This window comes from Lissotriton helveticus, chromosome 1_1 (assembly GCF_964261635.1).
Source record: "Lissotriton helveticus chromosome 1_1, aLisHel1.1, whole genome shotgun sequence".
Lineage (NCBI taxonomy): Eukaryota > Metazoa > Chordata > Amphibia > Caudata > Salamandridae > Lissotriton > Lissotriton helveticus.
In genome coordinates this window covers 107,665,903-107,691,422 of record NC_136057.1, presented here as the reverse complement: position 1 = coordinate 107,691,422, position 25,520 = coordinate 107,665,903, and the positions used below count along the sequence as shown (strand labels likewise).

The 25,520-nt window shown below is 48.8% G+C and overlaps 1 long non-coding RNA gene across 1 annotated transcript in view; it reads left to right on the top strand.

Moving 5' to 3' along the window:
• LOC144760994 (uncharacterized) overlaps window positions 1–24,337 on the top strand; it is an 89,636-nt gene extending 65,299 nt beyond the window's left edge. The window contains exon 4 of the long non-coding RNA XR_013595603.1: window positions 23,563–24,337. This is a non-coding gene — a long non-coding RNA (uncharacterized LOC144760994). The remainder of the gene's footprint in view (window positions 1–23,562) is intronic.
• Window positions 24,338–25,520: the final 1,183 nt, after the last annotated feature.

Below are 25,520 nucleotides of genomic sequence, written 5' to 3'. Positions count from 1 at the left end.
TTTCCTGGCGCCGAGACACAGCATAAAGATGGCAGGAGATTTCTGGCTATTCTGGTTATTGTTCAAATAGCCAAGTCTTAACGTGCCTTCTAAACCTACCATGGTTTTCCTCCTTTCGAATGTAGGGAGGGAGTGTGTTCCAAAGGGATGGCCCAAGGTGGGCGAAAGATCTGCCTCCCATTTTTGCCAGTTTGAATCTTGGTACGCAGAAGATGGCAGCTGATTGCGAGAGAAGGTTTCGCTTGGGAGTGTAAGGATGAGCCAAAGCTAAAAGGTATTTAGGTGCAGTACCTGCCTTGATTCTGAACATGTAGTTCAGGGCTTTGAAACGGATTCTGCTTTCTACGCTAAGCCAGTGGAGTTCACGACGGTAGCTCGAGACTCCGGAGTTTTTTGGGATTCTGCACAGTAGTCGAACAGCTGCATTCTGGACAAGTTGCAATCGACTGACTACCGCTTTGTTGGAACCAAGGTACAGAATGTTGCCGTAGTCAAGCCGTGATGTTATGAGGACATTGACTACCGTTTTTTGAGTGGAGGAGGGCAGCATCCATAGGATTTTCCGCAGCCATTTGATAATGGTAAGGCACAGGCCGACAACTTTGCTGGCCTGTTGGTTCATGGAGAGGGAGCTATCCATGATGACTCCCAGATTACGTACATGAGTAACTGGGGTGGGAAATTTACCCATCTGGTTTGGCCAGTGTGAAGGGTTCCAAAGATCTCGACTTTTCCCTAGAAGAAGAATCTCTGTTTTGTCTCCGTTAAGCTTTAGTTGATTTCTTGTCATCCAATTAAGGATGTTTTGAAGCCCTAATTTGAGGAGAGATGAAGATGATGGACACGATTCAGATAGGGAGAAAATAATTTGGGAATCGTCGGCGTAGGTCATCAGGGTAAGTCCAGATCTTTCCGCTAGGTCGGCCAGGGGTCTGAGGTAAAGGTTAAAAAACAGGGGGCTCAAAATAGAACCCTGTGGCACTCCGTGAGGGGCTTTGAAGGTGTCGGAGCAGGCCAGGGAGGATGTTATTTGGAATGTCCGTTGCGCCAAGAAGGACCGAATCCATTCAAGCGCTTTCCCACGGACACCGTTTCTGTATAACGCCTTAATGAGTGTTTCGTGGGATATGGTGTCAAAGGCCACGCTCAGATCTAAAAGCACGAGCACGACCGTTTGCCCATTGTCAAGGAGATTCCGGATGTGTTCTGTAACTCCAAGAAGGGTGGTTTCTGTTGAGAAACCAGCCCGAAAACCCGATTGCGAAGGGTGCAAGAGCGAGTTGTTTTCAGCAAAGGTGTATAAGACCGAGTGGACGTGTCTCTCTAAGCATTTGGAAAAAGCAGGGAGCAGGGATATGGGTCTATAATTTACTGGGGTTTCCGGATTTGCTGTGGGCTTTTTTAGCAATGGCATTATCATGGCGTGTTTCCAGAGGGCCAGAACTGTGGAAAGTTCTAACGAGGAGTTAAGCGTATCCACAATGATTTCCAGGGAGCGATCGTCCAGCTGTTTAATTACTTTAATCGGAATCGGGTCCCTGGGGGAGCCGGATTTGATGGTCTTAAAAATGGTCTTCAGTGTGTTAACCGTGATGAGGGGCAAGGATTCCAAGGTATTTTCGCTGAAGGGAGCATGTTCCGAGTCAGCAAAAGGGGATGGTTCATTGTTGTTGGTTTTAATGTCCCTGATGATTTTCTCGATTTTTTCGGTAAAGAAACAGGCTAAATCTTGGCATTGTTGAGTATTTAAAGGGGGAGCCGTGGCTGTGGTTTGTGCACCCGCAAGTTCTTTAACCTTATTAAACAGAGTTTTCGGCTTGTTGGTTGCTTCCATGATGGTGTTTGAAACAAACAAGGCTCGTGCTTTTGCGCAAGCAGTATGGTATAAATTTCTGGCTTCATGATAGGTCTTTTTTACGTCAAGGGCGTAATCTTTATGCCATTGGCGCTCAAGTGCCTTACATTTCGATTTTTCAGTTTTCAATAGGTCATTGAACCATGGGGCAGGGTGACGGTGTCTATTTCCTTTGATAAGAGGGGTAGGTAAACAGTGATCAGCGGCGTCACTGAGCCATTTTTGAGTAGCTACTGCTAAGCTGTCCATGTTGTTATTGTTATTGTTATTGTTATTTTTGATTTATAACGCGCCCATTCACCTACAGGTCTCTAGGCGCTCGGAAATCGATGGTGAGAACAATAACTTAGCAAAGACAGAAAAGCAACCACTAGTCTATATTGCGCCCATGGATCTTCTAAACAGCAATGTTTTTAACACCCGTCTAAAGCGTAGGAGATTCTCTTCCATGCGCAGCTGCTCAGGTAGTGCGTTCCACAGCTGCGGAACTAACACAGAGAAGGCTCTCCCTCCCTTAGTCACCAGTTTGTACCGGAAACAGACCAGTAACTGAGAGTCTGACGATCTTAAAGATCTCAATGGGCTGTACACCGCCAGGCGATCCTTGATGTAAGCAGGTGCCAGACCATAGATAGACTTATGGGCTATACACAGATTCTTTAATTCTGCTCTCTCTTTGATAGGGAGCCAGTGCAAGCTCTGTAGCAGGGGAGATACCTTCGCTCGTCTTGGTAGTCTAAAAATAAGACGTGCCGCATCGTTCATAACAACCTGTAACCTATGTATCAGAGTTTTTGGCAGGCCAAGATAGAGGGCATTTCCGTAATCTATCCTCGAGATCACGGTGGCTGCAACAATTGAACGCATCATAGACTGGGAGAGAACAGGGGCTAGCTTACGTAGCTGCCGAATGATGTTGGTGCAGCTTCCCACCACCGAGGAGATCTGACTGACCATTGATAGATCACAGTCCAGTTTGATCCCCAAACTCTTTACAATCAGGCTAGGTTTTGGAGCCGGACCTAACTCCGCGGGCCAATAGAGGTCTCCCCAGGGGGAGGTGGCAGATGGAATCACCAATACCTCGGTCTTGTCTCGGTTGATTTTCAAAAGATTTCCCGTCATCCATTGGACCGTGTACCTCAAGATGTGCTGGGTTTGGAGTTGTGCAGCACTTGTGTTATCGACACTCAGCAGCAGTTGAGTGTCATCCGCATAGTTAAATACTGTGCAGCCCATGCTCGCCAGAGAAGCAATCAGAGGTTGCAGGTAGAGATTGAATAGAAGTGGGGACAGGGCCGAGCCCTGAGGCACCCCACATTCTAACGTCCCCACCTCGGAGATTTCATCCCCAAGTTGTATCCTTTGGGTTCTACCTGACAAGAAAGATTGCAACCATCTGAAGGCCCGACCTTTGATACCAAAGTCCCTCAGCCTCTCCAGAAGCAACGCATGGCTGACAGTATCGAACGCCGCTGAAAGATCTAACAAAATCAGGGCGCTCGGTTTCTTACCGTCAGCCATACCTCTCAGTTCATCCAGCACCGAGAGCATCATCAACTCGGTACTGTGATGGGCTCAAAACCCTGCCTGTCGTTCATGAAGTAGGTGGTAAGACTCCAGGTACATAGACAGGGATCTTAATACATGTTGTTCCAGTATTTTTGAGAGGAACGGCAGCTGAGAGATAGGCCTATAGTTCTTTAGCACAGCAGGGTCTAAGCCTGATTTCTTTAGCAGGGGTCTTACACGAGCTTCCTTAAGCTCAGCTGGTATATGCCCTGGCTCTAAGGATCTATTAAGGAGGAAGATGATACGTTCCTCCAGCAGCGGGCGGGCTAGATGAAAGACTCTTGGTGGACACGGATCGGCTGGAGATCCGGATTTGATTCTACCCATCAACTGTTCCAGGCTCAGTGTGTCAATCTCTGGAAACAGTGTGATGGTGCAGTCAGCCTGTTTAAGAGGGGCTGTAAGCAAGGCCCTCCCATTTGCCGTGCCACTTTTTATCTCTTGGATAATGGTTCTCACTTTCTCCAAGAAATATCCCTGAAAGGCGTTGCAATTTAAAGGAGACTGGGAGTTATCAGGTTTTTTACTCAACTCCGACAAGATCTTAAAGGTCTCCTTCTGGACGTTAGCTGCCTTGCTTAGACGAGCCTCGTAATATTCAGCTTTCGCTAGAGCGATAGACTTTTTGTATAAATTAAGAGAGATTCGATAGAGGTTTCTGGCCGAAGCCTGTTTAGTTTTCCTCCATCCTCTTTCTATCGCTCTAAGCTTCCTTTTATGGTCCCTCAGTGCTGGCGTAAACCATGGGGCTCCTTTACCCGGTCCCTTTAATAGCTTTGCTCTCCTAGGTGCTATCTGATCAATAGCTAGCTGTTGTGACAGTTTCTAGGAGGGTTTTCATGGAGTGCTGTGTTAAGTTTTGCCATGTCCAGTGACTTCCAGTTTTTCCTGGACGTAGCTAGAAAAGCAGATTGCATAGTGATGGTAGGTGAGAGATTGATGCTGAATTTTACTAAATGGTGGTCAGACCAACAAATGGGGGTGGTGTCATGCCATTTTAGCTCATTGATATTGGAAATAATGGGGTCGAGTAGATGGCCCGCTTTATGACTAAGGTCAAGTTTAGGGCCGTCAGATCATCTAACAAATTAGAGCAAAAGGGGATAGAAGGGTCATCAAGATGTAAATTGAGATCACCAATAAGTGAGAAGTTTTTGGAGGCTATGTAGTACGGAGTTATATGATTGGCTAGATTTGACGCCCATTGGGATGAATAGCCGGGGGGCCGGTATATCAATAGGCCAGACATCGTGAAGTTCGGGTTCAAAGATATTTAAAAAAAGCCGGCTTCGCACTCAGGGATGTCGACTGGTTCTAACGTGCATTTCAAATCTCTATTAAAGATGATTGCAATTCCACCACCTGGTTGTTTCTTTCTATCTATCCTAGTGATTGCATAATTGGCGGGAAGGGCAGTAGCAACGTCCGGGCCTGCACTCTCGTGTAGCCACGTTTCTGTCAGGAAGAGGACGCTAGGTTTATCTTCCAATAGGAGATTAAAGATGTCTAATTTGTGTTTCGGTAGTGAGCGGCAGTTAGTACTATAGAACAAGTATTCTTGTGCCTCAACTTTGCAAGGTTGTTTGCGTTTCCTGTGCCTCCTCGCAGCATTAGGATGAGGTTGGCGGATGGTAGTGGTAAGGTTGCTGTTTGGGCAGGAGGTGACTCCTGTTTTGTGGAGTTCACGTGTAGTACACCTGAAGTTAGTGATCGGGCGTAACGCTCTAAGTTGACGAGAGGATCTTACCAGCCTTTTATGAGTGGATGGAACATAGCCTTCTGCCCCGTGCCCCGTCCTGGCCCGGACGGGCACAGACGGGCTAGTCTTTGGCGTGTCTTCGGCGTGCTGAGGGCGCGCCCGCTGCGCTCGTCCGCTGCGCTTCCGAGGAGTGAGCATAGTTCTGGGGAGGAAAAAGGGGCGTGGCTAATTGTAAGGGGCGTGGCCCAGTGTCTCGTGGGTGGTGATGGCGGCGAAGTTTTGGCCCTCCCTCCAACAGCGCTGGCTCCGCTGCGCAAGAGAGTGTCACTAAAAACCCAGAGAAAGCTAGCATAAACTAAGCAACAAGAAGAACACAGATTGTTTTTAAAATCAACAATGTACAAAGTAGCAAGGTTTAAAAAGTGAGGAACGACACCCCCGGCTTCCGCCTCAGGGGTAGCTGTCTGTCAACGCCGGCTTGTACCTCAGCGCGGCAATTTATGAATACGAAAGGGGGCGTGGCTAATTGTAAGGGGCGTGGCCCAGTGTCTCGTGGGTGGTGATGGCGGCGAAGTTTTGGCCCTCCCTCCAACAGCGCTGGCTCTGCTGCGCAAGAGAGTGTCACTAAAAACCCAGAGAAAGCTAGCATAAACTAAGCAACAAGAAGAACACAGATTGTTTTTAAAATCAACAATGTGCAAAGTAGCAAGATTTAAAAAGTGAGGAACGACACCCCCGGCTTCCGCCTCAGGGGTAGCTGTCTGTCAACCTACACACATATAGAACCTGAAAATAAAGGAACAATTAGATAAAATTAGTCATACATGGAACACCTCACCATATTATTAGACATCTGCAATCTGAAGACAGGTCCGTCTCTCTTTCCCTCTTCGGTTGGGCCAGGACTCTCTGTTCCACAAACACGACTGCACGTCTGCACCGTGATGCTTCACCAGACCGCCAAAACCACCAGACAATCATCTCACCCTCACTTGGACCCGCTTTCACTAATATAGAATGTAGCTCTCTCTCGAAGCTTCTAGAAGAACCCGCCTACCGTTCTCATGAGATTCCTGTACCTTTCCGTACCTGGCACACAGCAGCAGCTGGCCAAGCGTTTGTTATGGCTCCAGCGCGAAGAGAGCACATTTCTCTGATAAGAACCGGTGCTTGCTGGTTCACTACTAGCGAACAACACATTGAAACTAAAACATTGCCTTTCACCTAAAGAGGCTTAGCAGGATGGTGTCAGAAAAGAACATGGCATCGCTCAAGCATAGGCCTTTAGGCCCGAAAAAGAGCAAAAAGCAGCATATAAGGGGACATAAAACTGTCAAAGTCTATAGGCAAGCCCTACCAACTAGGTGAAATAAAGGTCGGGAATGGACAAAACACCATACATGTTCGATTGACAGCAGCATATACTGAGATGGTGGTGGGCAACGGTCATAACCGAGCCAAAAAAGCACCAATACCTCAGTCACTTCAACGGATCATGTGGTTTGAGCAAAGATACATGAAAAACTGGATGGATGGCATATTCCGAGGGCAAAGTTAATCTCATTGAAACTGGATTCAAAATGTTATTTATGGGAAAGGGGCCAATGAACCTAGGTTTTAGTTTCTTGAGGCCTTCAATCTGGATATTTCTGGTTGATAACCAGACGAGATCCCCTACTTTATAGGGTGGTGCTGGTGTTTTGTGTTTATAGACTGATAATTTGACCTTTTTGTTTATTTTTGGCTAAACTACGGTTGGCTTGTTCTTGAAATTCCCGCAATTCTGTTAATCTTTCGGTCACAGCAGGCATAAATCTGGAAGGATGGCAGGAATAGATCGTGGATGTAAGCCAGTTATAAAAAAAGAAAGGGGAACAGCCTAAAGCTGATAGCTATTCTTGTATGAAAACTCTGCCAATGGTAGGACCTCATCCCAATGAGCCGATATAATGGAGGTTAGGCACCGTAGACTTTGTTCAAGGTATTGATTAACTTTTTCTGTCTGGCTGTCAGTCTGTGGGTGAAAAGCGGAGGATAATGCTATTTCAATTCCTAAATGTTTGCACAACTGACTCCAGAATTTTGAAACGAATTGAGGGCCCCTGTCGGAAATTATTTTACTGGGAAGGCCATGTAGTTTTACAATATGGTTTCAGAACACTTCACTAAATTCCGTAGCTGTTGGTAGTTTGTGTACTGGAATAAAATGCCCCATTTTAGACAAAACATCCACAACTACTAAAATTGCAGTGAAGTTATGGGATTTAGGCAAATCTGTGATGAAGTCCAAACTGATAGTATGCCAGGGAAGCAGAGGTATGGGCAATGGTTGTAGAAGACCTTTAGGGAATGAATGGGAGGACTTTTGCCGTGCGCACACTGGGCAGGGTTTTATATATTGTTGGACGTCCTGTCTGGTGTTTTTCCACCAGAAATGCCGCTGACATAACTCTAAAGTTTTATTGACCCCTGGATGTCCTGCTGTACTAACATCATGAGTCCAGTGTAATATCTGTTGTCGCAAGATTTCTTGAGGGATAAACAGTTTATCCTTGTGGAAGAAGTAACCCTCAAATATGGTGTTTTGTTTCTGAGCTAGCCATTGCTGTTCATTTAACGTCTGAACACTCAATTTAACTTGGCCTAAAAAGGTGTCCGCTTGTGTGACTGCCACTAATTTTTCAGAAGGAATTATACTTTATGAATTCTTTGTTTCGCTAACATCCTTTTCACAAACTAATCTAGACAAAGTGTCAGACATTAGTTGCTTTTGTCCAGGGCAGAATGTTCTGATAAAATCGAATTCACAAAAAAAGTGACCAGCAGATCTGTCTGGGAGTGAGTGCCTTAACTGTGGTGAAAAACTGTAGATTTTTATGGTCTGAAAATATGGTAACTGTATGCTTTGCACCCAATAAATGGTGTCTCCATTAAAGAAAGACTGCTTTAATTGGCAACAACTTGCGTTCTGCAATGGTATAATTCTGTTCAGCTAGTAACAGTTTGCGCGAGTAGAAGGCAATTGGGTGTAAATGTCCAGTTGCAGCATCGTTTTGCATTAACACGCCTCCCAATGCAGTTTGGGAAGCGTCAGCCTCAACAAAGAATGATTTATCAGGGTCTGGGTGAATCAAAAAAGGTACTGATGTAAAAGCTTGCTACAATTTAAAAAAAGCTTTTTCAGCGTCTGGGTTCCATTGAAATTTCTCACCCTTTCGAATAATAGTAATTGAGTGATAGGTGTCACTATCTCAGAAAATTTAGATATGAAGCTCCTATCAGAATTGGCAAAACCTAGTACTCGCTGCGTGACTTTTACAGAATAGGGAGTGGGCCAATTTAAAATTGCTTCAACCTTTTTTGGGTCCATGTTTATTCCTTCGGGAGAAAGCCAATAACCTAAAAATGTGACCTTATTTGTGTTAAATACACACTTTTCAAGTTCTACATACAAAGAATTGTCTCTTAATCTTTGTAGAACTGAGCGAGCATGTGTAGTATGCTCTTCCTCAGTCTTGGAGAAGGCCAGTATGTCATCAATATATACGATGACACAGATATCAAGTAAATCATGTAGGACTTCATTGATGAAATACTGAAATGCTGCCGGGGCGTTACAGAGACCGAATGGCATTACTGTATATTCGAATAGACCATATTTTGTGCGAAAGGTGGTCTTCCATTCGTCTCCCTCCTTAATACGAACAAGGTGATACGCACTACGTAAACCCAATTTAGTATAAATACTTGATCCTTTGATTTGATTTAGCAAGACTGAGCTAAGAGGTAATGGATAAAGATTTTTAATCGTTGCCTTGTTAACTGCGCTGTAATTTATGCACGCCCTCAGATCGCCAGATTTTTAGCTCCAAAAAAAAGTGGCGAAGAGACTGGTGACGTAGAGTGTCTAATAAAATCAGTCTCTAAAAGTTTGTTTAAGTATGTTCTCAAATATTGATTTTCAGGCTCAGTTAAGGCGTATATCCTACTTCAGGGTAAGACTGCACCAGGGATCAAGTCTATCCTGCAGCCATCACTCTGTGTGGTGGTAATTTAGTTGCTCGGACAAGATCAAATACATCAGCATAGTCTTGATATTCGTTGAGTAACTGTGGAGAATCTTGTTGTAAGGCAGAACAAAATAATGGAGTTATGGGATCTTGAGTTTCCGAATAACTATGATTTCTGCAATAGGAGGAGTCAAAATTGACAGTTCTTTTAATCCAATCTATTTTCGGATTATGTAGTTCTAACCAAGGAACTCTCAGTATGACACCAAAAGTGGGTGTATCACTTTGATCAAAACAGTTTCTTCAGTGTGCCCATTTTCTCCAACTATGGTCAAAGGTTTGATATGAAACTTAATTGATCCAGAGGCTAAAGCTGAGCCGTCTACAGCTCTGACTGGTTCTGGTTCAGATTTTGCAGCTCGAGTTATTCCTAATGTACTGGCTAATTCCAAATTTAAAAAAATTGCCGGTAGCCCCAGAATCAATCAGAACAGCCAAGCTGTGTCTTTCTTGAGTTGTTATAATAAAGGTTACTGTTAGACGGGGACCTGGAGGGTCGGCCGAGCACAAGGGGAGAGGCCTCCGGCGAGGGCCGTCTCCAGCAATCGTACAGACAAGTAACTTCCCCCCCACAGATGGACACCACACGAAGATCAGATTAACACCTTTTATAGGCAGTTCTTGAGTAAGGTAGTACGATACAAGGAGATCAGGACACGATGATCCTCTCAATTCTAGTCTCTAGTAGGGAAAGGGGGTAGCGGGACAGTCTTGGTACCTACGGGTACTGAGGTGAAACGGTGGCAGCTCACAATCCTCGAGCTCGGTGTTTGGACGGGTCGGACCGCGGCAGCGCCAGCAGGTCCCGAGGAGGTCGTAGGTGGCAACGGGCCGCGGCAGCGCCAGCAGGCCCCAACGAGGATGACGGTTACAACGGGCCGCGGCAGCGCCAGCAGGTCCCACGAGGATGAAGGTTGCAGAAGGCCGCGGCAGCGCCAGCAGGCAGGACGATAGTTCACAAGGCAGGGCTGCGGCAGCGCCAGCAGTCCGTCAAGGATGAGTTCTTCTCGGTGTCTCTCGACTCCAGGATACAACTGCCTTCCTGCTCTGGGGCTGCCTCAGTTATAGGTCTGGCGCCCTTTGATGTCCGGACCCTCGCACTGGGAGGTCGGGAGGTCCGGGATGAGGGAGTCCAGACACCCAGCAGGGGGGTGGAGCCAGCACCCGGGGAGGCTGGGGGCGATCGGCACCTGGCGGGGGGAGAGCCATCGACACTTCTTTCTCCCATTAACCTGCCAAGTGGTCCGTTCACCTCCTGGGTGGATGGTGGTGCCGGGATGTCGGGGCCTGGCCAGGCCCAGGGTTGGGGTCGAGCTGAGGCCACGCGGCCGCGTGGTGCAGTGTCCAAGATGGCGGCTGGGCCGGGCAATGGGGCTGACGGGGGCCCGGGCCCGTGGCACAGAGATATCCGGGAGCAGGCGTCCCGGAGGGGACGGGTTGCGGGTTGCTTCTGCGGGTAGCCCCCGGAGAGCCGGTGTGTGGGCCCTGTCATGCGGGGAGGGAGCGAGCCCTTCGTGGGGCCTGTCCAACATGCGTCCCCCCCAGCTGAAGGCGGGGAGAGTCACCCATCCTCTTGGGGACTCTCCTCGTCGAGGCGGAAAAAGCGGGACAGGCCATCCGCGTTGGCGTGGTCTTGGCCAGGGCGATGCTCCACAGTGAAGTCCATCCCCTGCAGGGAGATGGACCATCGCAATAGTTTGGGGTTCTCCCCCCGCATTTGCATTAGCCATTGCAGGGGCCGATGATCTGTTTGTACCCGGAAGTGGGTTCCGAAGAGGTAAGGCCGGAGCTTCTTGAGGGCCCATACTACTGCGAAGGCCTCTCGCTCGATGGTGCTCCAGCGCTGTTCTCGGGGCAGGAGGCGTCTGCTGATGAAGGCCACTGGTTGGTCGACTCCCTCGGGGTTCAGTTGGGAGAGGACGGCCCCGATGCCATGGTCTGAGGCATCAGTCTGGACGATGAACTCACGGCTGTAGTCGGGGGCCTGGAGCACAGGAGCGGTGCACATGGCGGCCTTCAGCCTCTCGAAGGCCGCTTGACAGTCGGAAGTCCAGTTGACTGTTTTTGGGTTGGTCTTGGATGTGAGTTCCGTGAGGGGCCGAACAAGGCTGCCATAGTCCTTCACGAACCGCCGATAGTATCCGGTGAGCCCCAAGAAGGCTCGGACCTCGGTTTGGGTAAAGGGGCGGGCGCCAGGACTGGATGGCAGCGATCTTGAGCTGGAGGGGGGCCACCAGACCGCTCCCCACTTGGTGTCCGAGGTAGGTCACGGACCCCTGGCCGATTTGGCACTTGCTGGCCTTGATTGTGAGGCCGGCCTGTTGGAGGGCCTGCAGGACCCCTCGGAGGTGGCGGAGGTGGTCTGACCAGTGGCGGCTATACACCGCGATGTCGTCCAGGTATGTGGCGCTGAACTCTTCGAGGCCCGCCAATACCTGGTTCACAAGTCGTTGAAACGTGGCTGGAGCGTTTTTCATGCCGAATGGCATCACTCTGAAATGGTAGTGTCCATCCGGGGTGGAGAAAGCGGATCGTTCTTGTGCCCTGGGGGTGAGGCCGATCTGCCAGTAGCCCGCTGTCAGGTCGAAGATGCTTAGGTAGCGGGCCGCCCCCATGCGGTCAACTAGTTCGTCGGCTCGGGGAATGGGGTGAGCGTCGGTTCGGGTGACAGCGTTCAGACCCCGATAGTCGACACAGAATCGGAGCTCGGGTGTGGTGCCCGGGGCCGCAGCTTTGGGGACCAGTACAACCGGGCTGGCCCAGGGGCTGTCCGAGGGTTCGATGACTCCGAGGGCGAGCATCTTGGAGACTTCTTCTTGGATGCAGGTGCGTACCTGATCTGGTACCCGGTACGGCCGGTGTCGGATAGGAGGACTGTCGCCAGTGTCCACATCGTGCAGGCACCAGGGGGTGACCCCGGGTGTGAGGGAGAATAGGCTTGCAAATTGCAGCAGGAGGGCCCGACAGTCTTGGCGCTGCTCCGGGGTCAGGGCCTCGGAGAGTTGGACCCCGTCCACTGAACCATCTTTTTCCCCGGTCCCCAGTAGGTCAGGGAGGGGCTCGGAGTCCTCTTCAGCTCCACTGTCTGTGGCCATCAGCAGGCTGAGCTCCGAGCGCACGAAGTGGGGTTTGAGTCTGTTGACGTGGAGGACCCGGAGGGGGTTCCGGGGGGATTCCATGTCGATGAGGTAGGTGACGGGGCTCTTACGCTCGATCACCTTGAAGGGCTCCGTCCACCTGTCCTGTAAGGCACAGGGTTCGATGGGGGACATCACCCATACCTGCTGGCCAGGCTCTAATTCGATGGAGGAGGCATGTTGATCGTACCACTTCTTCATGTCCGCCTGACTGGCCTCAAGATTGACTTTGGCGATCTCTCGGAATCGCCGGGTCTGATTACGGAGGGTCAGGAGGTACTTGTAGACTTCTGGAGGGGTCTTCAGGGGGGCCATTTCCCACTCTTCTTTAACTAGGCTGAGAGGCCCGCGAACAGGGTGTCCGTACAGGAGTTCGAAGGGGCTGAAGCCGAGGGACTTCTGGGGGACTTCTCGGTAGGCGAAGAGGAGGCACGGTAGTAGCACGTCCCACTGGCGGCGTAGGGGTTCTTCCAGCCCCATGATCATCCCCTTGAGAGTGCGGTTGAATCGCTCGACCAGTCCGTTTCCTTGCGGGTGATAGGGTGTTGTGAATCGGTAGGTGACTCCGCACTGTTGCCATAGGGATTTCATATATTTTGAAATAAAGTTCGTGCCCCTGTCACTGACGACTTCCCTGGGGAAGCCCACTCGAGAGAAGATCCCCATTAAGGCTCGACCTACCACTGGTGCTGTTACAGTTCGAAGGGGAACCGCCTCAGGATAGCGGGTGGCGTGGTCCACCAGGACCAGGATGAATCGATGCCCTTGTGCTGTTCGGGGGTCCAGGGGCCCCACAATGTCTATTCCCACCCTTTCGAACGGGGTGGTCACAACGGGGAAAGGTTGCAGAGGGGCCTTGAGTTTGCGGCCGCTCTTCCCGCTGGCCTGGCAGGTCGGGCAGGACCGGCAGTGGTTGGAGACGTCATTTCTCATTTTCGGCCAGTAAAAGTGAGTCACCAGGCGGTTGTATGTTTTGTCCTGCCCCAAGTGTCCAGCCAGGGGGACATCATGGGCCAAGTTCAAAAGGAAGTCTCTGAAGCGGAGGGGCACCACCAGCACTCGACTGGCTCCCAGCTCCGCTATTCTTTGTTCGCTGTACAGTAGGTCATTGTCCCAATAGATCCAGTGGGCCCCTGCGGTGTCTCCTGCGCTCTGGGCGAGCGCTTGTTGTCGCAGTCCCTCGAGGGAGGGACATGTCTTTTGCTCTTGCCGGAATTGTTCTTGGGTGGGCCCCCCTTCCAGACGCCACTGAGCCAGGTCCGGAAGGTCTTGGGGCTGAGCGGGCTCTTCTTGGGTTTGTTCCGGGGTGTCGGTAGGGATGGAGTCTCCCTCCGGAGCGATCGGGGGAGGAGGTGCTGGCCATTCGGGTTCTTCGGATCTATGGATGGTGTCGGCGGCCATGGACCGGGTTGTTACGCACGCCCAGCCCGGGAGGCCTAACATCCCCAGGTGCTCTCTTCTTTCAACGGCTGCCCACGGGGAACTCTCGAGATCGTTCCCCAGGAGGCAGTCCACGGGGGCATCGTCGCGGACAGTCACTTTTAGCATACCGGACACTCCTCCCCATTCGAAGGGGACGCAGGCCATCCGACACAGGCTCTCCGAGTTGTCGGCCGATCGAACGGGGCAAAGAAAGTTCGGCAGGATTTGTTCTGGGGTCACCAGGTGACAACGGACGGCCGTCACACTGGCCCCTGTGTCACGCAGGGCTTCGGCCTTACGCCCATTTATGTTCACCCACTGGCTGTACTTCCTGGTGTTGGCTGGTAGGGGAGCCCGCGGGATCAGGTCTCTTCCCCCTAGGCAGGCCAGGGTCATGGCGGCAGGTTCCCACTCGGGCTGCTCCTGCTCGTACTCTTCAGGCTCTTCGGAGACTTGCTCTTTGCCAAGGGCGGCGGCAGCCACCTGGCGGGGCCCGGGGGTCTGGTTCTTTGGGCAGGTCGGGTCACTGGCATAGTGGCCGACTCGCCGGCATCGATGACACGTAATGTTTGCTCGGAACCCCGGGCGCATCGGGGGGTTGCCCCGGCCGGCCGGGGGCGGGGGGTGGTTTGCGGGAGCGGCCGGGACGGCGTCTCTGCCCCGGCCCTGTCCTCCTCCTCCTCCTCGGGGACGATGCTGACCTTGGTTGGTTCTGTTCTGCTCGTTTGGCCTACTCCGGGTCACTCGGGTGCTCTCCCATCGGTCAGCCTCAGCGGCGAGCTGCCGTGGGTCAGTCAATTTACTGTCGAGGAGGTGCTGCCTGAGCTCGACGAAGCAGTTGTTGGAGAGGTGCTCCCACACAATGAGGTTGAAGAGCTGCTCGTAGGTTGGTACGTTGCTACCCTTGATCCATCCCTCGAAGGCTCGGCTGAAATAGTTCACATATTCTATCCAGGTTGTACCCGGGATTCGGGTGCAGTTGCGGAACCTCTGGCGGTACATTTCGGGCGTCAGCCCATATCGACTGAGGAGGGCGGCCTTCATGTGGTCATAGGACGTCATTTGATGGTCCGGAAGCTGCAGCAGGGCATCACGGCCTTCATTGACGAATCTCCCCCATAGACCGGCTCCCCAGTCACTTCGAGCGATCCGGTGGGCAGTCATGCCGATCTCGTAGGCCTTGAACCACTGCTGTATGTCGTCGTTCCGATAATATTCACGGACCACATCTTTGGGGATGTGGACCTTCTGTTCGGTAGTACCTGGGGGGCGCGGTTGCTCGGGCACCCCTATGTCTTTGTTCTGTTTGCGCATTTCTATCTCCGCTAGCTTGCACTCATGTTCGTATGCCAGTCTTTTTTCTTCGAGTTCCCTCTGTCTCTGCTTTTCCTCTCGCTCTTCTTGGAGCCGTAAGTGTTCTAAGTTCATCTTTTGTTCTGCCAGTTTCAATTCTCCGTCTAATTTGAGTCGTGCCAACTCTAACTCGTGTAGTCTATTTTTTTCTCGTTCTCGGATCTCTTACCGGGAGAGATCCGTTCTCCTTTCTTCCGTCAGAGTGGTGTTTGTCTCCGGGGCTTCGGGGTCCCGGGGTCCGGCGGTATTTGTCTCTGCCCAGGATTCTAGGGCGTGTTTGAAGTCCTCTTTCGTGCTCAGACCGGTGGTAGCAATGCCTAGTTCCAGGCAAAATTGTTTTAGCTCTCGGTGGTTGTACTCTTCCAGTTTTTCCATCTGGAATTTCTCTGCAGATCCGTTCTCTCTGGTCGTCATTGTGGATTAGTCGTAGGGTGAGTTACTCTCTGTACGGTTACGCGTTGGTTCAGATCGCGCCGCTGGCCACCAATGTTAGATGGGGACCTGGAGGGTCGGCCGAGCACAAGGGGAGAGGCCTCCGGCGAGGGCCGTCTCCAGCAATCGTACAGACAAGTAACTTCCCCCCCACAGATGGACACCACACGAAGATCAGATTAACACCTTTTATAGGCAGTTCTTGAGTAAGGTAGTACGATACAAGGAGATCAGGACACGATGATCCTCTCAATTCTAGTCTCTAGTAGGGAAAGGGGGTAGCGGGACAGTCTTGGTACCTACGGGTACTGAGGTGAAACGGTGGCAGCTCACAATCCTCGAGCTCGGTGTTTGGACGGGTCGGACCGCGGCAGCGCCAGCAGGTCCCGAGGAGGTCGTAGGTGGCAACGGGCCGCGGCAGCGGCAGCAGGCCCCAACGAGGATGACGGTTACAACGGGCCGCGGCAGCGCCAGCAGGTCCCACGAGGATGAAGGTTGCAGAAGGCCGCGGCAGCGCCAGCAGGCAGGACGATAGTTCACAAGGCAGGGCTGCGGCAGCGCCAGCAGTCCGTCAAGGATGAGTTCTTCTCGGTGTCTCTCGACTCCAGGATACAACTGCCTTCCTGCTCTGGGGCTGCCTCAGTTATAGGTCTGGCGCCCTTTGATGTCCGGACCCTCGCACTGGGAGGTCGGGAGGTCCGGGATGAGGGAGTCCAGACACCCAGCAGGGGGGTGGAGTCAGCACCCGGGGAGGCTGGGGGCGATCGGCACCTGGGGGGGGGGAGAGCCATCGACACTTCTTTCTCCCATTAACCTGCCAAGTGGTCCGTTCACCTCCTGGGTGGATGGTGGTGCCGGGATGTCGGGGCCTGGCCAGGCTCAGGGTTGGGGTCGAGCTGAGGCCACGCGGCCGCGTGGTGCAGTGTCCAAGATGGCGGCTGGGCCGGGCAATGGGGCTGACGGGGGCCCGGGCCCGTGGCACAGAGATATCCGGGAGCAGGCGTCCCGGAGGGGACGGGTTGCGGGTTGCTTCTGCGGGTAGCCCCCGGAGAGCCGGTGTCTGGACCCTGTCATGCGGGGAGGGAGCGAGCCCTTCGTGGGGCCTGTCCAACAGTTACCCTAATTGTAAAGTGCTTCGGAGCACGATTAACAACATTAGTTGGATACTGTGAGATCTGTACTGAAGTTGTTCTCAAAGAAACAATCTCTTTTTTCTCTGAAAAATCTAGTTTTCCGACTCGCTCAATGGTTTGTCTGTTATTGCTATAGCTTTCTTTTTGTTAGTTTTAACTGGATAATCCTCTTCATGTCTGATAGTGATTGCCAATCTTCCGATTGGCTTCCAGTTGCGCCATCACTGTCGAGGCCCACTACTGCTTAGTCCTCACCATAACTCAAAACCTAGCCTTCCATTGCCTGGTTGGGAGGGTCTAGTTTGGGTGAATAAAATACACCCTCACTTGGAGGGTGACCACTCAAATATAGTGGTGTGTAATCCAAATTTGAGGGGGACAGACCAAATCTTACCCACCGAAAATAAGTCCCACGGGGTTTAGCCGCACAAAGAACTGTATACAAAAAGGAGGGACTATCCACTTTTCCACTCACAAGGGAGTTGGGGGTCCAGCATAAACAGGGGCCCGTCACAGTATCCAAGAAGTAGAGTTATGCCGGTCCTCTAATGGCAAAATCACAGACGGGCTCCCTAAAAAGGGGCACTTTACTGGTGATCTTTTATCCAAAAAGCCGTAGGGTGGAGTGCAGGTGTGGGGCCAGAATTGTGTAGATGGACAGTGGTGAGTTAAAATAGGATTGGGAGTATCTAGCAAAAATTGGTGTTTATTCCCTGTGTGTTAGCTTCTTTATTTGTCAGAATGCATAGAACTGTTGTCTGAAGGCCAGTATTAAGGGCTAAATAAAATAACTGGACCCTGCTGTAGCGCCTGGAAGCACCTAGATATGGGTGTGTAGGTGTGACAAGAATCACCTAACCCTCTGAAACTTTGTCTCTTTTAAATACCCAAGAAAATATTGGCATACATTCCAGTACCATGTAGAAGCGATACAAAGCTTACCTTCGAGGGCCCCTTGGAATGACTGAAGGCATGAGTGAAATAAGTGTACATTGAATGTGTGAATGAGTGTGCCGTACGGCAGAAAAGAACCGACTATAGTATCAAGCCTCTTGGGAGGACTTTCGATTTGCTTTTATCACAGTTTATCCCTTAAGCCTTATCGCCTGCTACAGAGGGCGTTAACAAACAAGATTAACGCCCTGCAAAGGATGTTAACTGCTGTTAAGTAAAAGAGCCAAAGGCGAGGGAATGCAATGAGGGGACAGACAATTAACAACTGTTAATGCCAGACGGCATGTTAAAAACAAGTTTATATCCTTTCTCCCTCATCATACCACATCCAGATAGGCAAACTCTTACTTTCCGGCCGATGTCCATGCTTCTCACTCTCACAGGGCCTATAATGCAAACAAATGACAGTATTAGTGGCAGCATTCTAAGCATGCTGATTGGTTGAGCCGATCTCTTCACAGTGATGGCTGAAGAGCACGTGCTGATTGGTTGAGCTGATCTCTTCCCAATGATGGTGATGGCTGAAGAGTGCGTGCACTGTGATCATGCTTCTACGTGCAGGAGAATCGGGGATGAGTTATCAAGTGAAGTACAGGTGTTATTTCAGCTACGTTTTCATTATATAAGATGAAAATATAATTATGTAAAAAGAAGTATATTTGGGGTTTAAATAGGGCAAGCCTGTCTCTGTATCGCCAAGGAAAGGGAGGCCGCGACGTGGGGGAGGGGAGACTTCACGACTTATGTCTAACACAGCGCCTCATCGGAGCACTTGGCACCTTGTAACCCAGCTCAGCTTCATGGGTAGAAGGGTGCATGCCTCGGTGTTAGTCAGGGTTTGGATAATTCTGTCCCCTACTCACTGCCTTCCAAAGGTGAGCCCTGCCACTGCCAGGGGTCTCTCGTGCCCAGGCGCTCTCAGTCCATTGAGTTATTTCAGTAGCCAGAGCATATTTCTACCACATGTAGCGTTCTGTGGTTTTTTCGGAGTCTAGGCGTCAGTCGCGGTTCTGTATTTGCCTTTAACCAGAGTCATTGTGAGCTGTGGATAAAGCTAGAGTGATCCCTCGCTCCGGTGCCGAGGAGAGACATAGCCATCTCCCCAGCCCAGAAAAAGGATATTGAGGTGGGCAATCTTTGATTTTCTCAAAGTATTTGTAGCCCATGTGAGCAAACTCCAGAATTATGCGATTTACTCTTGTCAGATGTTCCAAGAGGTCATCATCTGTCAGATATAGGTCATCGACACAGGACAATACCTGGTCATTAAAATCTTTTACTAGCTTTGTTACTCTGGCTGAAAACAGCCCGGGCTATTCTTATCAAAATCTGAATTGCGATCTTGGCGGTAGGGCTGAGGAAGAACACCCATTTCAGTAGGCCAGTTTTGGGGACCCCAAAGATCTTTATTCTTCCCCAAAATCAGGACCTTAGTTTTCTCTCCATTGAGTTTGAGAAAATTGGCCTGCATCCAGTATTCAATTTTACTAAACCCCATCTGGAGAGCAGATGTCTCAGACACCCTCTCCATAGAGAGAGAGAAGACTATCTGGGTGCCGTCAGCATAGGAGAACAGGGACAACCCGCCTCCTCTGCAATGTCAGCCAGAGGTCTGACACTCACGTTAAATAACAAAGGGCTAAGAATGTAGCCATAGGGTTCCCCGCAGGGAGAGCAATGAGTAACAGAACTGGCCGTTGGGGCGAAGACCTGGAACATTCAGTCGGCGAGAAAAGAGATAAGCCAGTTGAGTGCCGGCCTGGTAACACCCAAAGATCGTAAGGCTTTCACTAACAAGGTGTCAGACACCGTGTCGAAAGCTGCTCTCAAATCAAGTAATATGAGGGCCATCGTGTCTCCAGAATCTAAACGGTGTTGCAGCCTTTCTGTAACTCCAAGAAGGGTAGTTTCAGTTGAAAAGCTGGCTCTAAAGCCCGACTGAGATGAGTGTAAAAAATGTTGTGACTCGACAAACTGAGATAGCTGTGAATTAATGTGTCTTTCTGGGATTTTCAAGAAGGCTAGGAGCAATGAAATAAAAAACAAAGACACACAATTGATGGACGGAATGCAGAACAAATCAAAACATTCACCCCCAGTCAAGAGATCTGGGTTAAATCCATCATTCTTTTGCTCACCATGCCACCCCAGTTTAGACCTGGCCATATGCAAATCAGTCTTGACCCTGTGCCTCATGGGAGGCCAAGCCAGGTTCTCCCTGGACCAGAAACAAGCATCCTAGGACCGGTTTTGGGCTTTCGACCCCCATCCGCCAGGATAGCTTGATTCCAGTGGCACAGTGAGCCCGGGACCCGCTTCTGGGCATACCCGGCGCACTTAGGGCGAGAAAGCAAAAGACACACAATTGATGGACGGTATTCAGAAAGGGACTGTTCCCATTGGGTGCAGGGTCAAGACTGATTTGCATATGGCTGGATCTAAACTGGAATGGGATGGTGAGCAAAAAAACGATGGATTTAGGCACAGATCGCTGTACTGGGATGAATGTAAGACATTGTTATGCATTCTGTCCATCAATTGTTCTTTTTGCATTTGTCACCCCAAGTGGGACGGGTATGCCCAAACATGGGTCCCGTGCTCTCCATGCCACTGAAGTCAAGCTATCCTGGCTGACGAGGGTTGAAAGCCCGAAACCAGTCATAGGATGCTTGTTTCCAGTACAGGGAGGACCGGCCTGGCAGTTCGGGCTGGACTGTTCACATTGGTTGCAGGGTCAAGACGAATTTACATATGGCTTGGTCCAAACTGGAATGGCATGGTGAGCAAAAAAACAATGGATTTAGGACCAGATCACTGTACTGGGGTGAATGTATGACATTGTTGTGCATTCTGTCCATCAATTGTTCTTTTTGCATTTGTCACCCCGAGTGTGACGGGTATACCGAGACATGGGTCCCGTGCTCTCCATGCCACTGGAGTCAAGCTATCTTGGCTGATGAGGGCTGAAAGCCCGACACCAGTCCTAGGATGCTTGTTTCCATTCCAGGGAGGACCTGGCCTGGCAGTTCGGGCTCGACTTTTCCCATTGGGTGCAGGGTCAAGACTGATTTGCATATTGCTAGATCCAAGCTGGAATGGCATGGTGAGCAAAAAAACTATGGATTTAGGCCCAGATCGTTGTACTATGGTAAATGTATGATATTGTTCTGCATTATGTCCATGAATTGTTGTTTTTCTATTTGTCACCCCGAGTGGGACAGGTATGCCCAGACGTGGGTCCCGTGCTCTCCATGCCACTGAAGTCAAGCTATCCTGGCTGACGAGGGTTGAAAGCCCGAAACCAGTCATAGGATGCTTGTTTCCAGTCCAGGGAGGACCTGGCCTGGCAGTTCGGGCTAGACTGTTCCCATGAGGCACAGGGTCAAGACTGATTTCCATATGGCTGGGTCCAAACTGGAATGGGATAGTGAGGAAAAAAATGATGGATTTAGGCCCAGATCGCTGTTCTGGGGTGAATCTATGACATTGTTCTGCATTCTGTCCATCCATTGTTCTTTTTGCAGGGAGCAATGAAATAGGCCGGTAGTTAGCCTTCTTCAGAAGAGGAAGCACCATTGCGTGTTTCCACTCTGGGGGAACCATTGCCTCCTGTAAGGAGGCATTCAAGAGTTCCATGATTATTATGAGTGAAAGCGACTCAAGCTGCTGGAGCACCGAGATCGGAAGAGGGTCACAGGGTGAGCCAGATTTAATACTGTTTTTAAGAAAAAGGGGTTACCCTGTGTCCCTCAGAACCTGGGTGATTATGATTAAATACAAGGGTGATTCTGTTGGGTCAGACAAATTGCTTTGTAAAAGCTAATCAAATGCAAGACATACGTATAGAAGCTCTCTGAAACACATTTGAAATGAAAAAATGAACCTTTGCGCAGAATTAATAATTGATATCTTAAAATCAAAGAATGATTTGCATTTGTATTTATATATGAGTTCAAACACGTTACATTGGAATTAATTCATTCAACAATGCTATGAGGTATTTTATAAAAGGACTGTCGAACACAAGTGAAAATCATGTGACAATTAGTGACAAGTGATCAGTGCTTGAAAAAATATGCAGTGAGATACAAAATTCATATATACAATTATGTACAGGGTTAAAGTTGGTCAGAATAAATTTCACGTCCGAGGACACCTAGCATTTATTTCAAGGATCCTGGAGTTTTCTGAACCATTGGTGGGCGTCGTTGTTTCGACCCTATTGCGCCCCAGTTGGTGGTCGTGTCGGGTCTTTATCAAGACTGGAGGGAAGGGGGTAGACAGTGTGAAAGTCAGGAGGGTTGTTCCTCTGCCTGATCTTGAGCCAGCCGGTCAAGTACTGATATCGCGGAAGTCGAGCGAGGTCTCTGCTCTCTGGAAACGACTGTGACTGACGATAGCCAGCATTGTCCTCCTGCTGGATAGTCAAACTCCCTTCCCTGCAGATTATGTCCCCTCAACTTAGATAAACTGTCAGGCTGACACCATCCCTGGTGCCACAGCAGGCACCTGCGTACTTTGTAGAGCACATTATTCCTTGATAACAGAGGACTTTGAACTCCGGTATAAATGAGGGATAGATGGTCCCACTTGTATACACAACTGGCAGGCAGGAGATGCAGTTTACTCTGTCGCACTCTCACATTGCATTTATGCTACGCACACCAACACCCTAAACATGCACTTGATGTTATCGCAAAGTCTGGGCACAAGTTTAGAAATGGAGCATTATATGGGTGTGTCAGAAGAAAGCCACTCCACTGACCATGATGCAAAGATCTAATCAGGCTATTGATCCTTACAACAGGGTGCATTGCCATCACCGCTCTAGCTGTTAAACCCATTACAGTCCTCTGCCTTAAATGAGGGCACACTTGGCGTGACCCTCCAGGTCACAGGACCGGTCCAAGATCTCTTATAGTCCCTTGTTAGAAGTTGCACAGTACTGCGGTGGCAGAAAAATCTCATGTAATTGTTTTGTGGTAGATTTATCCCAGTAACGTGCAGTTACAAGTTTGACGCCATGTACTGGGGTGTTGCCACGAGGAACAGATTTTTCTGCCTGTCAAACCACATGCCATTCACTATTTCTTAGTGTTTTTCTGCTTTTATTTACCCCTTGTTTTAAGCAGGTGGTAGATATATGCATGTGGTTGGTTGGGGGGAGATGGGTGAAGCAGGGGAGAGAAGAGGAAAGCATTTTCTAACAGAGGGAAGAATTGTGTGTTTCCCCAGTTAGTAAAAAAAACAGCATGAGTCTTGGCTGCTTCTGCTGTACCCAGAGTCTTGTGGGTCTTTTCAGTCTGATTCTGTCTGGAAAAAAATGGTGTCCTGTTTTTCTGCACCCGGTAAATCCAGGTGCAGAAAAGCCTAACAACTGATAATCAGGTGGAATAAAATGAACACATGAAAGTACTCCTTAATTTCATTGCCCTTGATTCATACTCTGGACCACAGTTGAGGGATAGGTCTAGGCATAGTCCTCACAACACACAATAGATTTGCATGCGGCAGAGGCCAGAGCTCAAAAGTCAAGATACCAGATACAAGTAGGTGGTAACTCAGAGCAGAGGAAAACGCCTGTTGTCCATGGAGGGGTCATTCCCATCCCAGAAATCTACATTAAAAATTAATTAATAGTATTCTATTTTAAATATCTTTTTGGTGCCAGTCCATATGACTTTAATTTCTGCTTCTGGGATTCTATGTTATAAGTCCATAGGGTACATGTATCCTTTCTGAGCTTAATAAAATGTTGGAAATTCTACAACTTCTCACTCCTAGATCCAAGTACTCTCAGGCTACCATTCTACACTCTGCTCTGTCTGAAGAACAGCTCAACACTTTCAAAATTCTGCTATTCTGCATTGATGTGGCTTGTAAATTATTTTTGGGTATATTTACATGTATTAACTATTTAATTTTAATACTATAGGTGATTGAAATTACGGACGAAGAAAGCAAGATTTAGCACCAGGCAACTGAATGTTAGTGCCATAAGAAGGATTATTTTGAAAAACTGAAGGACATCCAGCATTCTAAGTTTAAACAATTTCCAAAATCTAGGTGTGGCGAGGAAGTGGGAGCTGAGAAAAGAACTATACATGTAAGTGAAGTCTCTAATTTTGCATTTCATTAACCCAGAGCAAAGTCATATCTGTCCACACAGCATCAGAAATAATGCCAGAAAGACCAATCACAACATCGTCATCTGAAATATTATCAAAAAGACAAATTGCCTCAGCATTACAGAATAACGTTCATCTAAAGCACGCATGATCTAAAGCATCATGTAATTCCAGAGTGGAAGCACACACTGCATAAAAGAAAGATATAACAAAAGGTTTCTTCTGCAAACCATCAAAGAAAGGACACTGAAAGAAGACTCCGAAGCTGACACGCTAACAACCAAAAGTTTGGAAAATCACCTTTGTTCAACAACCGTTTTTAACCAGTTACGCAAGTTTGAGACTATCTGCCTCGGGATACAACACCTCGACCCACTCTGCTCACTCTGGCGAAAACCTTAAAAATGTACTACTTTATTGTGTTCATGACCATCTCAGATTGTTTCCTTTTTATTGTGTACTGTTCTGTAATTCTATGTATATCGCCTCAACATTATCTGTTGTGCAGAAGTGATATGTAAAACTGTTAAATATAAAAATGGATTAAATGCGCACCATTGCGCTATAGCTAATGTAAATAAATCCTCGTCTTCAGAACTACAATCCTTAACCTTACACCAAACATAGAAAGGGTAAAAGGAACTGATGTTCTGCGACTGGTGAGACACAATATTACTGTGCATGTTCTAATGTTCTCAGTTACTGCCATTACGCCAGTGCAAAAAGGTACTTCTCAGTTTAATCATTAAATATCAGACTAACACCTTATTACTGCATTGCTAAGAACCTATACAAAAAGATTTGAGAAAAACTTCAGTCACAAAATATGTTGCTTCCGGAGAGGCTATAACCAAAAGACTGTTATCTGCTAGAAACATTTCAACAGGTTTTAAAGGGCTGCATCCAGACATATTCTGCTCAATTCAAGTGTTAAGAAGATTGCACACAATTTCTTTTAGAGATAAATGCTGAACATTATCTAAACAAGCCCGACTCTAAAATCGGGTTGACTCTTACCGTGGCATATAAGCAAGAGAAAACTAAATGTAGAGATATTAACTCTAGGAATACACCTTATAAAAATACGACCTGTGAGAACAAATTCAGTGTTCAAACCCGCCTCAATCGAAGCAAAATAACCCAAGTTGGGTAAAAAAGTTACCTGTGCCAAAAAATATTCAGCCATAAATCTAATCTCACTGAATTTGAGAGAATGCACACTGGGAAAAACCTCTCTCAGTGCTCAGTGTGCCAAAAAAGTTTCAGCAGTAAATATTACCTCACTGCGCATATGAGAATCCACACTGGGGAAAAACCTTATCAGTGCTCTGAATGCCAAAAAAGGTTTAGTTTCAAACCGCATCTTTATCGACATGCATTAACCCACTCTGTGGAAAAACCTTACCAGTGCTCTGAATGCCAAAAAAGTTTCAGCAGTAAATCTTATCTCACTGAACATATAAGAATCCACACTGGGGACAAACCTTATCAGTGCTCTGAATGCCAGGAAAGGTTTTGTAACAAACAAAGTCTTTCTCGACATGTAATAACCCACTCTGGTGAAAAACCTTACCAGTGCTCTAAATGCCAGAAAAGGTTTAGTTTCAAAGAGAGTCTAAATCGATATGTATTAACCCACTCTGTGGAAAAACCTTACCAGTGCTCTGAATGCCAGAAATATTTCATTAAAAAAAGAGACCTTACTGTACATACAAGGACCCACACTGGGGAAAAACCTTATCAGTGCTCTGAATGCCAGAAAAGG